The 14676-nt window shown below is 48.3% G+C and overlaps 1 protein-coding gene across 2 annotated transcripts in view; it reads right to left on the reverse strand.

Annotated features, from left to right (window-relative positions):
* The window catches only part of CHDH (choline dehydrogenase), a 61482-nt gene extending 46918 nt beyond the window's left edge, over window positions 1–14564 (reverse strand). For both annotated transcript variants that reach the window (XM_082664300.1, XM_082664299.1), the window contains exon 1: window positions 14258–14564. The gene's annotated coding sequence lies outside the window, so the exon portion shown is untranslated. The remainder of the gene's footprint in view (window positions 1–14257) is intronic.
* Window positions 14565–14676: the final 112 nt, after the last annotated feature.

A 14676-nucleotide genomic window follows, 5' to 3' on the forward strand; every position in this document is an offset into this window, starting at 1 on the left:
CACAGACCGAGAAGATACAAGAAATGTTTAACAAATACCTAGAAGACTTCAAGAACAAACAGAGGTGAACAATAACTGGAATGAAAAATACACTAGAAGGAATCAATAGCAGAATAAATGAGGCAGAAGAACGAATAAGTGAGCTAGAAGACAGAGTGGTGGAAATCACTGCTGTGGAACAAAATAAAGAAAAAAAGAATGAAACAAAATGAGGACAGTCTCAGAGACCTCTGGGACAACATTAAACACACCAACATTCACACTATAGGGGTCCCAGAAGAATAGAGAGAAAAGACCTGAGAAAATACGTGAAGAGATTATAGTTGAAAAATTCCCTAACATGAAAAAGAAAACACTCAAGTCCAGGAAGCACAGAGAGGTCCATACAAGATAAACCCAAGGAGGAACACGCTGAGACACATTAATCAAACTGACAAAAATTAAAGACAAAAAATATTAAAAGCAACAAGGGAAAAGCAACAAATAACATACACAGGAATCCTCATAAGGTTATCAGCTGATTTTTCAGCAGAAATTCTGCAGGTCAGAAGAGAATGGCATGATATATTTAAAGCAATGAAAGGGGAAAACCTACAACCAACAATACTCTACCCAGCAAGGCTCTCATTCAGATTCGATGGAGAAATCAAAAGCTGTACAGACAAGCAAAAGCGAAGAGAATTCAGCACCACCAAACCAGCTTTACAACAAATCCTAAAGGAACTTCTCTTACAGAAAAGAAAAGGTCACAACTAGAAACAAGAAAATTACGAATGGGAAAGCTAACCAATAAAGGCAAACATAAAGTAAAGGTAGGAAATCATCCATATACAAATATGATATCAAAACTAGCAACTGTGAGAAGAGGAGAGTACAGATGCAGGATATTGGAAATCCATTGGAATTAAGAGACCAGCAACTTAAAACAATCTTGTATACGTATAGACTGCTGTATCAAAACCTCATGGGAACCGCAAACCAAAAATCTACAATAGATACACACACAAAAAAGAAAAAGCAATCCAAACACAACACTAAAGATAGTCATCAAATCACAGGAGAGGAGAACAAGAGGAAGGGAAGAAAAAAGACCTACAAAAACAAATTCAAAGCAATTAATAAAATGGCAATAAGAACACACATATCAATAATTACCTTAAATGTAAATGGATTAAATGCTCCAACCAAAACACACAGACTGGCTGAATGGATACAAAAACAAGACCTGTATATATGTTGTTTACAAGAGACGCACTTCAGATCTAGGGACACATACAGACTGAAAGTGAGGTGATGGAAAAAGGTCTTCCATGCAAATGGAAATCAAAAGAAAGCTGGAGTAGGAATACTCATATCAGACAAAATAGACCTTAAAAAAAAGACTGTTACCAGAGACAAAGAAGGATGCTACATAATGATCAAGGGATCAATCCAAGAAGAAGATATAACAATTGTAAATATACATATGCACCCAACATAGGAGCACCTCAATATATAAGGCAAATGCTAACAGCCATAAAAGAAGAAATCAACAGTAACACAATAATAGTGGGGAATTTTAACAGCCCACATTCATTAATAGATCATCTAGACTGCAAAAGTCTACAAAATTAATACACAGAAATCTCTTGCATTCCTATACACTAACAATGAAAGATCAGAAAGAGAAATCAAGGAAACAATCCCATTTAGCATTGCAAAAAAAAAGAATAAAATACCTAGGAATAAACTTACCTAAGGAGGCAAAAGACCTGTACTCTGAAAACTATAAGACGCTGATGAAAGAAATCAAAGATGACACAAACAGATGGAAAGATATACCATGTTCTTGGATTGGAAGAATCAATATTGTCAAAATGACTATACTATCCAAGGCAATCTACAGATTCAGTGTAATCCCTATCAAATTACAAATAGCAGTTTTCACAGAACTAGAACAGAAAATTTTAAGATTTGTATGGGAACACAAGAGACCCCAAACAGCCAAAGCAATCCTGAGAAAGAAAAATGGAGCTGGAGGAATCAGACTCCCTGACTTCAGACTATACTACAAAGCTACAGTAATCAGAACAGTATGGTACTGGTACCAAAAACACCAGAAATATAGATCAATGGAACAGGATAGAAACCTCAGAGATAATTAATCTAATTAATTAATAATTAATTAATCTACGACAAAGGAGGCAAGAATATACAATGGAAAAAAGACAGCCTCTTCAATAAGTGCTGCTGGGAAAACTGGACAGCTACATGTAAAAGGATGAAATTAGAACATTCTCTAACACCATACACAAAAATAAACTCAAAATGGATTAAAGACCTAAATGTAAGGCCAGATACTATAAAACTCTTAGAGGAAAACATAGGCAGAACACTCTCTGACATAAATCACAGCAATATCTTTTTTGATCCACCTCCTAGAATAATGAAAATGTAAACAAAAATAAACAAATGGGACCTAATTAAACGTAAAAGCTTTTGCACAGCAAAGGAAACCATAAACAAAATGAAAAGACAACCCACAGAATGGGAGAAAATGTTTGCAAATGAAGCAAACGACAAGGGATTAATCTCCAAAATATACAAACAGCTTGTGCAGCTCTATATAAAAAAACAAAACAAAACAACCCAGTCAAAAAATGGGCAGAAGATCTAAATAGACATTTCTCCAAAGAAGACATACAGATGGCCAAAAAGCACATGAAAAGATACTTAACATTGCTAATTATTAGATAAATGCAAATCAAAACTACAATGAGGTATCACCTCACACCAATCAGAATGGGCATCATCAAAAAGTCTACAAACAATAAATGCTGGAGAGGGTGTGGAGAAAAGGGAACCCTACTACATTGTTGGTGGGAATGTAAGTTGGTACAACCACTACGGAGAACAGTATGGAGGTTCCTCAAAAAACTAAAAATAGAACTACCATATGATCCAGCAATCCCACTCCTGGGCATATACCTGGACAAAACTATAATTCCAAAAGATACATGCACTCCTATGTTCAGAGCACAATAGCCAACACATGGAAGCAACCTAAATGTCCACTGACAGAAGAATGGATAAAGAAGATGTGGTGCATATATACAATGGAATATCACTCAGCCATAAAAAAAAATGAAATAATGCCATTTGCAGCAACATGGATGGATCTAGAGATGATCATACTAAGTGAAGTAAGTCAGACAGAGAAAGACAAATACCATATGATATCACTTATATGTGGACTCTAAAAAAATGATACAAATGAACTTATTTGCAAAACAGAAACAGACTTCGAAAGCAGACTTGTGGCTGCAGGGGTGAGGGTGGGGGGAAGGTAGGGGGGATAAATTAGGAGTTTGGGATTAGCATATGCACACTACTATATATAATATAGATATTTAACAGGGACCTACTACTGTGTAACACAGGGAACTCTACTCAATATTCTGTAATAACCTATATGGGAAATAATCTGAAAAAGAATGGACATATGTACATGTAACTGAATCACTTAGTTGTAGGCCTTAAACTAACACAACATTGTAAATCAACTATACTCCAATATAAATTAAAAATTAAATTAACGTAAATAAAAATGAATATCAACCAAAAAAAAAAAACATGCTACAACATGACAAGACAGATTTCCATGTAATTTTGAGTTTGTGACCAATTGCACAACAAACTTGATAATTCTGGCAAAGTCAAATTGCAAAAGAACTGTGCCTAGAATAAAATGCTTACCCACCACATCTGGAGTACCCATGCTTGGGACAGTCTGTCTCCAGAGTTGCACAGCTGGAGGGCTGACAAAACTTCCTGAAATGACCCTTTGAACAGGGTTCTTCACAATTTCTTGGCATGCACACGTGTGTGTGTGTGTGTGTGTGTGTGTGTGTGTATGTGTGTATTTCCTTTCTAGCTCGGAGCCAGCACAGTGTACCAGACTACAATCAGATCCTTGGGGCCACTGAGGTCCTGGCTTTTGTCAGTTACCCAAGAAGAGATGACAGAACTCTGGAGAGGGGCCAGCAGTCTCAGCCAGCCACTGCCGGCGTGCAGCCTACAGCTCCCACACCTGGGCAGTCTGAGATGCAGACACTGAACTGAGACATCTGTGCCGGGGCAGAGAGAGGTACCACTTAGAAGGGGCACAGGGAGGGACTTCCGTGGTGGTCCAGTGGTTAAGAGTTCGTGCTTCCACTACAGGGGGCATGGGTTCGATCCATGGTCGGGGAACTAAGATCCTGCATGCCACAGCAAATAAATAAATTAAATTAAATTAAATAAGGGGCACAAGACCTGGTTCAACCTTTGGGAAGCTCTGCCAGGCAGGGCCAATGGCAAATAATGATTCTGCTTTGGGCACAGCTGGGTAACGTGCAGACCTTTTCTGAAGGTAAGGGATGCATCAGGGTTCTAAAGGTGCAGCCCTCTGTCTCAGCAATCCCACTTCTTCTAACAATTTATCCGACAGAGGGACTTCCCTGGTGGTCCAGTGGTTAAGACTCTGCGCTTCCCAACCTAAATGTCCATCAACAGAGGAATGGATAAAGAAGATGTGGTACATATATACAATGGAATATTACTCAGCCATAAAAAGGAATAAAATTGGGTCATTTGTAGAGACACGGATGTACCTAGAGACTGTCACACAGAGTGAAGTAAATCAGAAAGAGAAAAACAAATATTGTATATTAACGCATATATGTGGAATCTGAAAAAATTGGTACAGACAATCTTATTTACAAAGCAGAAATGGAGACACAGACATAGAGAACAAACATATGGATACCAAGGGGTAAAGTGGTGGGGGTGGGAAGAATTAGGAGATTGGGGTTGACATGTATACACTATTGATGCTATGTAGAAAGTAAATAACTAATGAGAACCTACTGTATAGCACAGGGAACTCTACTCAATGCTCTGTGGGGACCTAAATGAGAAGGAAATCCAAAAAAGAGGGGATATAGGTATACGTATAGCTGACTCACTTTGCTGTACAATATAAACTAACACAATATTGCAAAGCAACTATACTCCAATAAAAAACAATTTTTTAATTAAAAAAAAAAGTAAGACATGATGCAATAGGAAAACTATTGACTTGGAAGTCAGAACAGAAGAACAGCAAAGCCACCGGGGAAAAAAAAAAAAGACTCCGCACTTCCAAGGCAGGGCACATGGGTTCAATCCCTGGTTGGGGAACCAAAATCCCACATGCTGCATCGCGCAAGCAAAAAAAAAAAAAAAAAAAGAATTTAAGCAAAAGAGAACTCTGCACAACTGTGAAAAAACAAGACTAGAGGTCTGTCCTGAGTTGTTTATGCTGGCAAACAATGGTGAAAACCTTACTGTCCACCCATGGGGGACAGAGCCATAAAAAGGGCCCAGTCACAAGAAAGGATGCTGTTAACCATTTACATAGTGGCTGGGTAGCCCTGTCACTACAGACACGGCTTGAGCAGACTGAGGCACAAAGCTCAGCGGCTCATGGGCACGACGCCCCTTGGTGCCCCAAGGTTGGCACTGTCTCTGAGCCCATGGGCCAAGGTGGTGCTGACAATCCCGAGAGAGAACTGCAGAAAGTGGGGCGGGGGGGAGGGCGCCGCCATCCTCACCTTTCTGGGGGTCTCTGAGGGGTTGCTCTCCAATGGAGGACTCAGAGCAGGCCACCTGCCTTTGATCTGGCCTTCTAGTCCCGGCTTTGACCTGCTCTCCTGAGAGACCTCTGACAAGGTTCTCAACCTTCTAGGCTGGGCTTTGTGGGGGTCAAACGAATAATGCTCCGTAGCTGCCACTGTCTGTTCACGGAGCTCCACTAAGCCACGAAACCTAACAGAGTTATGAGTAAAGTAGTCATAATAGGGGCAGCCACCCATCCTGAGCGCTTCACGTGGGGTATCACACACTGAATCTCCCACAGACACTGGGGGAGCGGGCTTCATCTTCATCATCACCATCACCATCACCATCACCATCACCATCAGTCCCACGTCACAGAAAAGAAAACAAGCCTGAGAGGGGAGCCCCTGTCCCTTTTCAAGTCACAGGCAGGACCCGCCCAACACAGCCACATTCTAGGAGCTAAAAAGTCACCTGAGTCAGCACATGGAAAGGGTACAAGGCACCACCCAAGGCTGTAGAGCCCAAGAAGTGGTACAGTTCAGCTGCTTCCCTGCAGCCTGGCAAAGGCTTCTCAATGGCACAGCAGCCTGATCGCCCAGCACTGGGGTGGGAGGAGGGGAGTTTGGGTTGGTGGCCCAGGTGGGAAGGGTCTGGTCAGAGAGGTAGCCGGGCTGGGGAGTAATGGTCCAGCGAAGAACCCTGGGCAGCTGCCCCCTCCCCGCACAGGAACCTCACTGCCCACCTCCAGCCCAGGCCACCCATCCTCCCAAGATGGTGGAGCAAGCTTCCTCACAGCCCCAGGAGCCCTGCCTCCTGCGCCCCCCTCACCCATCACCCCTCACCCAACCATGAGCCTCACTCTCTGGGTTCCAGGCACCCAGACCATCTACCCTCCCACCCACCCTGGTCCTTTGCACGTGTGCTCCTTCTTCCAGGTATGGGGTCCCCACCTCCTTGCACCTGGGTCACTTCTCACCTTCCCTCAGACCCTGCTCAGCCAATGCTCTCTCTGAGAAGCCTTCCTCGGCCACTGGCCACATCCATCCTGGGACTTCTCTTTGTACCACTTACTGAGACCTCAACCCTAAGAGTGAAATGAGCTGTCAAAGGCCCATCGGCCCAGCCACAGGCTCTGTGGCCTCGCCCCCAGCGCGGAGCGTGGCACTCTGTGATGCTAGCTGAGTAGACATATGTTGGGGACAGGCCGGCGTGCAGCCTACAGCTCCCACACCTGGGCAGTCTGAGATGCAGACACTGAACTGAGACATCTGTGCCGGGGCAGAGAGAGGTACCACTTAGAAGGGGCACAGGGAGGGACTTCCGTGGTGGTCCAGTGGTTAAGAGTTCGTGCTTCCACTACAGGGGGCATGGGTTCGATCCATGGTCGGGGAACTAAGATCCTGCATGCCACAGCAAATAAATAAATTAAATTAAATTAAATAAGGGGCACAAGGAACATTCTGGATCCTGACCAGGTGATGATCACCTGGGTGCATATACAGATAAAAATTCACCATCGGGCTTCCCCGGTGGCGCAGTGGTTGAGAGTCCGCCTGCCGATGCAGGGGACACGGGTTCATGACCCGGGCCGGGAGGATCCCACATGCCGTGGAGCGGCTGGGCCCGTGAGCCATGGCCGCTGAGACTGCGCGTCCAGAGCCTGTGCTCTGCAACGGGAGAGGCCACAACAGTGAGAGGCCCGCGTACCGCAAAAAAAAAAAAAAAAATTCACCATCAGTACACTTTACTGTATGTTGTAGCTTAATTTTTTTGAATTAAAAAAACTCATTTTCTTCAAAAGTCAAGTTTCTCTTCCTAAAACTCTCATCTCCCACATTTTGGTGCAGAATAAACAAATGAATCCGAAACTCTCCCCTCTTCTCCTGAATTAGCTCATCAGTTGCTACCTCGGAGATAACTCCAGCTGCCTGGGCAGGGCTCACTTGTCCTTGCACCCTCCTGGTGCTGAGGGTGGGACACAGGGCAGAGACTGCTCAGAATCCCAAGAAAACCCCAGGGAGGAGTCCCAAGTATGATGCCAACCACAGGCCAGGCTTTTGTCCCCAGCTCTGCCAGGACTTCTGTGTGACCTGGGCCGGGGGTTTCCTGTGGCAACAGTGGGTGCCAGCCTGTGCGGGGGCCTCTGATGTTTGCAGCTCCTCCCTTCTCGCCTCTGCATATGTCTGAATGAGATACGTGTGAATGAGAGAACACAATGAAATATCCTCACCCAAAACTCCAGACCTGAATCTGCTCACACTTCTAAATCCACCGATTTGGAGGAAATTCGAAGATCAGAGGAACGTGGGATCCCACACACAGAATCCAGGCCAAGGGAAAGCCCGACATTTCTTCAACAAGTTCAAGTGAAAAAGAAACAAGGCAGAGAGAGATGGAGGGAAATCCACAGATCATGAGAGAATGACGTGTGGATCTCACTCAGGTCCCAGGAATTTGAACAGTGACTGGATATTTGAGGATATTAAGAAGTCATTGTTTGTCAGATGTGACACTGGTTCTGTGGTAATGTTGTTTAAAACGACTGTTTCAGAAATACCTACTGAAAGATGGACAGAAAAAATAAGCAATATTTGGATTTGGTTTAAAAAACCCCAGGGATCTGGGGGGCAGACAAAACAGGATCACCCATGAGGGGATGGGATATGGGATTCAATACTCTCTTCTGGCTAATTTTGTGTGTGTTCCAAGTTTTCCACAACACAAAGGGCTTTCGTTGTTGCTATCTGTGTTAAATCTCAAATCTCTCTGCTAAAGGACTGAGGGAATGAAGGCAGAGTGGGAGAAACTCGGAGGCCGGGAGCCTGATCTAGGCTGATGGACTCCACCCTGTTCCACAGAAGTCGGGGCGTTCAACAAAGGTTTGCTACCCGCTTCCTCCTTCAAGCACATTTTCAACCAGTTTTTAAAACCTCGATTAAAAAACACCACCTCACACCCAGATGTGAAGGATTCAGGCTCTGTGGCCAGGGCCAACCCACATGCTATTTTCGACTGTCTGCGAAAGATAAGCACAGAATCAAAAGGCAGGGTTTAGAAACGTTTCCAGCAATCTGACACAGTGACTTGACGTCTGCTGCATCTCCTAATAAGATAACGAGCTTAAATGCGATGTATCTTTGTTTTTACTGTAACAACTTTTATTACATTTTTTAAATCAACCCATGTGAGATTAAAATTTAAAAACCAAACATGGTCCTGCACCACAGGGAGTTTGAGATGCACTATTATGGACTGGACATCAATCCCCTAGAGGCCCAGACCCGTGCGCTGAGGTGACTTGTCCAAGGTCCCAGGACAAAGCGTCCCTTCCCACCATCTGAGGCACCGACTCTGGCATCTGCTGCAAACACAGGGCTAAGCAGAGGGCAGAGAGCAGCAGCTGCCAGGACTGCTTGATCTTTTTTTTATTTTACTTTTTATTTTTTTTAACATCTTTACTGGAGTATAATTGCTTTACAATGGTGTGTTAGTTTCTGCTGTATAACAAAGTGAATCAGCTATACATATATTCCCATATCTTCTCCCTCTTGCGTCTCCCTCCCACCCTCCCTATTCCACCCCTCTAGGTGGTCACAAAGCACCAAGCTGACCTCCCTGTGCTATGCAGCTGCTTCCCACTAGCTATCTATTTTACGTTTGGTAGTGTATGTATGTCCATGCCACTCTCTCACTCCGTCCCAGCTTACCCTTCCCCCTCCCCATGTCCTCAAGTCCATTCTCTACGTCTGCATCTTTATTCCTGTCCTGCCCCTAGGTTCTTCAGAACCTTTTTTTCTTTATTAGAGTCCATATGATATGTGTTAGCATATGGTATTTATTTTTCTCTTTCTGACTTACTTCACTCTGTATGACAGACTCTAGGTCCATCCACCTCACTACAAATAACTCAATTTCGTTTCTTTTTATGGCTGAGTAATATTCCATTGTATATATGTGTCACATCTTCTTTATCCATTCATCTGTTGATGGACACTTAGGTTGCTTCCATGTCCTGGCTATTGTAAATAGTGCTGCAATGAACACTCTGGTACATGACTCTTTTTGAATTATGGTTTTCTCAGGGTATATGCCCAGTAGTCGGATTGCTGGGTCATATGCTAGTTCTATTTTTAGTTTTTTAAGGAACCTCCATACTGTTCTCCATAGTGGCTGTATCAATTTACATTCCCACCACCAGTGCAAGAGGGTCCCCTTTTCTCCACACCCTCTCCAGCATTTATTGTTTGTAGATTTTTTGATGATGGCCATTCTGACTGGTGTGAGGTGATACCTCGTGAAAGGATGCTCAACATCACTAATCATTAGAGAAATGCAAGGCCTGCTTGATCTTTAATCCGTGTTCACTCAGGCACTACCACAGGCTCAGAGACGCACTCCTCCGAAGGCCAGCAAGGCCCTGGAGGTGCTAAGCGAGCCCCTGTCGAGGCGCCATCCAGCCACAGCATGGCAGGGACAGGGACGCCAGATCACACCTGGGAGCAGCCCTGCAGGTAGCCAGCTCACTTTGTTTTATAAACCAGCGGCGAGATATGAGTCAGCCAACTTTCCCACACATGCCCGCTACTGTGTCCCTTTCAAGCTTCTGGAGGGGCTTAGCGGCAGAGGGCTCTACAGACTGCCAGGTGAGCTGCTTAAAAACGCCCACTGCTTCCTTGTGTCAACTACGAACAGCTCCATCACTGAACGAAAGTGCAAGAATCAATCAGGCACCAAGGCTAGTGTAGGACATCAACCAGCATCCACGGGCCCTGGTTTCAAGTATCACCGATGGAGAGATAGGTGGCTGCCCCTTTGCTATGAGTCCTACACATGCCCACGGCTCTACCCCCTGACATCTCCAGTAATCCTCCCTCAAGCTCTGGGAGGCCGACTCTGTCACCCACATACAGATGGGGCTTTGAGAGAAAAACAGAACCAGCCTCCTCTTCATTCTGGACCTTCTTCCAGGTGCCAGTGTGACAGCGCATGTGAAGATTGGTGCAAGTACACACGGGCTGTGGCCTCAAGGGGTTTCGCCCTAGGAACTGGCAGGGGTAGTGTTAACATGGACTTAACACTGTGGCCCGCGTCTGTGGGCCTTCCTGGGCCAGCCCTCCTCACTGGAGCAGAGAAACCGTTTGCGGCTCCACGGCCCCACTGTGAGCAGGGGGCAAGCTCTCAGTGTGGCCTCAGGGTCCCTGGCTCAAAGCAGGCATGGCCACGGACTCTGCAAAACTCAACCAGCTGGAGCAGAACACTGGGTGGTGGGGGGAGGGTGGTACCGAGGGCGGGGTGCTCCCAACAGCACCCGTCCCAGCTCGGGGGTGGCTTCCGGGGCCCTGGGAGGTGGCCAGTGTTTGCCAGAAACTGCTTGCTCTTCATGAGACAATAGGTCCACTGTGGACTGGCTGGGGCCTTGATTAATATTTGAAAAAACAAAAGAAGTGGAAAATTCCACCTGTGTGGGTGGAGACTGGGCCTGGGACATGTCAACAAACCTAATGGTCTTGTTCCCTTGCTGACGCATAGGACAGAGAAACAAAGGTCTGACAAAAGCGACAGCCAGTGGGCATCGCTGCACTTGGGTCCAAAGGAATTTCCCTATTTGGGCCGTGGAGATCATTTGTTTATTTCTTGTCCCACCTCCCCTGCCCCTAAATTTACACAGCACTTTTAAGTCCTTCAGCTTTTTTCCACCTCTTCAGAGTCTCCCAACAGCCCTGCCAGGCCACCAGGGCTGATGTCAGCTTCATGTTATGGATAGGGAAACTGAGGCCCCAGGACAACCAGAGCCTCATCCGAGGCTGGCACTGGGGAATAACTAGCACAGCCAGGGATCTGGAACCCTGGTCTCTCCACCCCCCAGCAGCGGCACAGAACCTGTCCCAGGGGTTCTGGGGTCACAGCCATGGGTACTAGACAAAGTGGTCTTCCAGACTCCAGGAGAGGTGCCCTTCACCCCACCAGAGGAGGAAGAGGAGGAGTTTCTACTCAAACCAGCTCTCCTGGGCAGGCAGGCTTTGGTGCCAGCCTAGGAGGAAGGTATGCACTCATTCATTCGCTCATTCAAGCATTTCACAAGCGCCTCCTAAATACCAAGACTTGAAGGCACACTGCACAGTGGCTCTTTCAGAAACCTAGACCCAGCAGAATTCATGGCCAAAGGGGGAAGATCAGAGCGTCTGCACTTCCCTCACAGACTTGAGTCACCTCATTGCCATTACACAGTCTCATCCGCCCACTTTACAGTAAAGGAAACTGGGGCTCTGAGAAGGGCAGTGACTTCCACAGGTTACAGAGAGAGAGGAAGCTGAGACCTCCTGACCCGCAATGGCCCTGCCTCCTGTTTAAAGCCACGACACTATTGGACTTAGGCATTCAAACAAATGGTGTTCCTTCCAGCAGGCCACCTCGGAGGCTGCATGCTTAACCAACAAGGCCCTCTTGTGGAGGGACACTTTTTGGAAGGAACTTCCAAGCCAGAGCAGACCCCTTCCCCCCGAAAAGACAGGCAGGCACACCTCGCTGGCCCACAGAGAACACAGGCTGTGGCTGAAGGGCTCTCCTTGGGACTGCCCACTCTGCAGTCCTGCCGTGGGCATCAGAGAACCAGGGCCAGGGCAGTGTCACCTCTGTGCCCACACACACGCAGCCCTGGACCCAGGGCACTGGGGGATCCCTCAGCCTGTGTCCCAAGTCAACAGCCAGCACCTGCTGCCCAGGTTCCCTCCTCCTACCCGAAGCCCAGCCACATCGGCACCATGCTGGCCTCACATTTCCTCTCTCCTTTGCCCACCAGCTTCTTCCCCTGGAGAAACGATCTTAACCTTGCCCTTTCTTGAAAGAAAACCACCCCACTCCCACCTCCAAACTCCTCCTCCCCTGCCTGTCTCACCCCTTCTTGCCAAGGACCTAAGCCAGGGGCCCACCTCAGGCCAGGCCACCCCTGGCCCCTCTGCCTCATCTGACACCTCGGCTGCCCCCTCACTCTCGGCTTTTCCTGGTGCAGGCCCTCCTAGCCTTCACCTCCAGGGAGTTCTCCTTCCCCAGGGACCTATCCTCCTCCCTTCTCTACCACCCCTATAAATGTCTGACTCACAAACTCTATCTCCAGATAGAGGACGAACCTCTGCATCCCTGGTTGTCCCCAAAGCCCTCACACTCAACAGCCCAAGCTCCTGCAGCAGGGCCTGCTTTGGGGCCAGCTGTAAAGCTGGCACAGCTCGAAGCCTGGCCCACAGGGACTCGGCTATTTGTCCAGTGAACGCATTTTGGTTAGCACCTGCCTCCTCGGTGGTCTCAGAGGGACTGGCCTCCCACAGCCTGGCATAGCCACCCAGGTGGGCTTTCTAAAACTGAAAACTGACCACCACCAAAACATCTGCCGTGGTTCCTCTGTACCATGGGATAAAGTTCACGATCTCAAGAGCTGGAAAATGAGGCTGTCTGCATCTGCGCTTCCACAGCAGGCTGGGCACATGTGCCCTGGAACATGCTCTCACCGCCCTCATCCTCAGTCCAAAGGCAACTTTGCACCCCAGGGCTGGCACCCTGCACGTGTTTGCTCAGAAGAAAGACAACTATTAGAGCTGCAAATGATCTCTGGGACCCCAGGGCTCAAAGCAACTCAGAGAGGTTGAGCGAGGGGCCCAGGGTGGCCCAGCCCCAGGCATGGGTGAGGCAACAGCCTCACCTGAGCCACTCTCCTTGGTTAGAAACCACACCAATCCTCTGGAAGCGTCACCTGAAACCTACATGTGTGCATGCCACAGCCCCCAGCTCTAGCTGGGCCCACTCCATGCTGGCCCAAATCTTACTCAGGCAGGTGGGCCAGGCCTGGTGCACAGGACCTCAGCAAAAGAGCTGCTTGACTAAGTCAACCTCGCACCAGCTGACAATTTCATTCCTCCTTAGGCCTTGGTCTCATGTAAAGAATGAAGCTAACTTGGCCTACAAGTTTAAGGGACCTTGAGTTGGTCACCCCCACCTTGTCCTTTGCAAACCCAGGCAGCTGAAGCAGCAAAGTTCCAAGCACTCTGATCTGCTGTTGGCCCAGCTGATTTTTATTAACCTTCCCCCAAACCACTGTGCCTCAAAGGATGGTCCTGGTCCACCTGCGCAGAATTACCAGCAATGTCAAGTTAAATGCAGATTCCGGACCCTGCTGGACCTGGGGGGCTGGGCTGGCTCTCTGAAAGGCGGGCCCAAAATTTGCATTTAACGCTGCTCATAAATCCTGAGCTCAGGGAAACTCAAAAACCCGCCTCCAAACCCAAAGGGTGAAGGCTTCCGCCTCCGGAGACCGAAGTGTTAGTGTCAGGCCTCATTTTGTGAAAACATACGTTGACCAGAACACCCGGGGAAAGGGAGGGTTTCTGTTACACGAATTACATATAACTTAGTTCCTGCGAGGAACTAACTCCCGCGAAGAACTCAGTGAGGCTTTGCTCTCCCCGTCCCACTGTTTTAGTTTCCGGGGGCTCAGCCGTAGCGTCAGGTGGAGCCCCAGCCTCGGCGTCCGGCCGGGGTCCTCCGGACCCACCCGACCTCTCGGCCCGAGGCCGCTGGGGCCTCCGGGCTGCGGCCGGGGCCGTTCGGGGCGGGTGGACCCGGGGTCTAGCGCGTCCCCGCTACTCACCGTGGGCAGCTCGGCCAGAGTGCAGGGACGGTCGGCGGCGGCCCGGCCCCGCTACACTTTAACTGGCGGCGCCTGCGCTCCGCGCGCTCCGGGCGGCCAGGAGGGGCACCGCGGGCCTCTCGGACCGACCTGCTCCGGGAGGGAACCGGACGCCAGGCGGGCCCGCCGGGCTCGGGCGAGCGGGGCGTGCGTGCACTCGTGCACCTGGCTCACTGCTCGCACGGGTGCGCTGAGCCGGCGCGTGCGCGGCTGCTGGAGAGCCGCTCGGACCCAGGCATCCCTCGCGGCCCCTGCAGGCCGGGGCACTTCTTTCCCTACCCAGGAAGGGCGCCAGGGGGCCGCCCCTACCTGGGCGGTGCTGGGGTAGGCGGAGCCCGGAGGTGTGGCCCCGGCCGCCGGGATAAGAGCTTGGCCGAAGG

Source organism: Grampus griseus (genome assembly GCF_964374135.1).
Source record: "Grampus griseus genome assembly, chromosome: 10".
Lineage (NCBI taxonomy): Eukaryota > Metazoa > Chordata > Mammalia > Artiodactyla > Delphinidae > Grampus > Grampus griseus.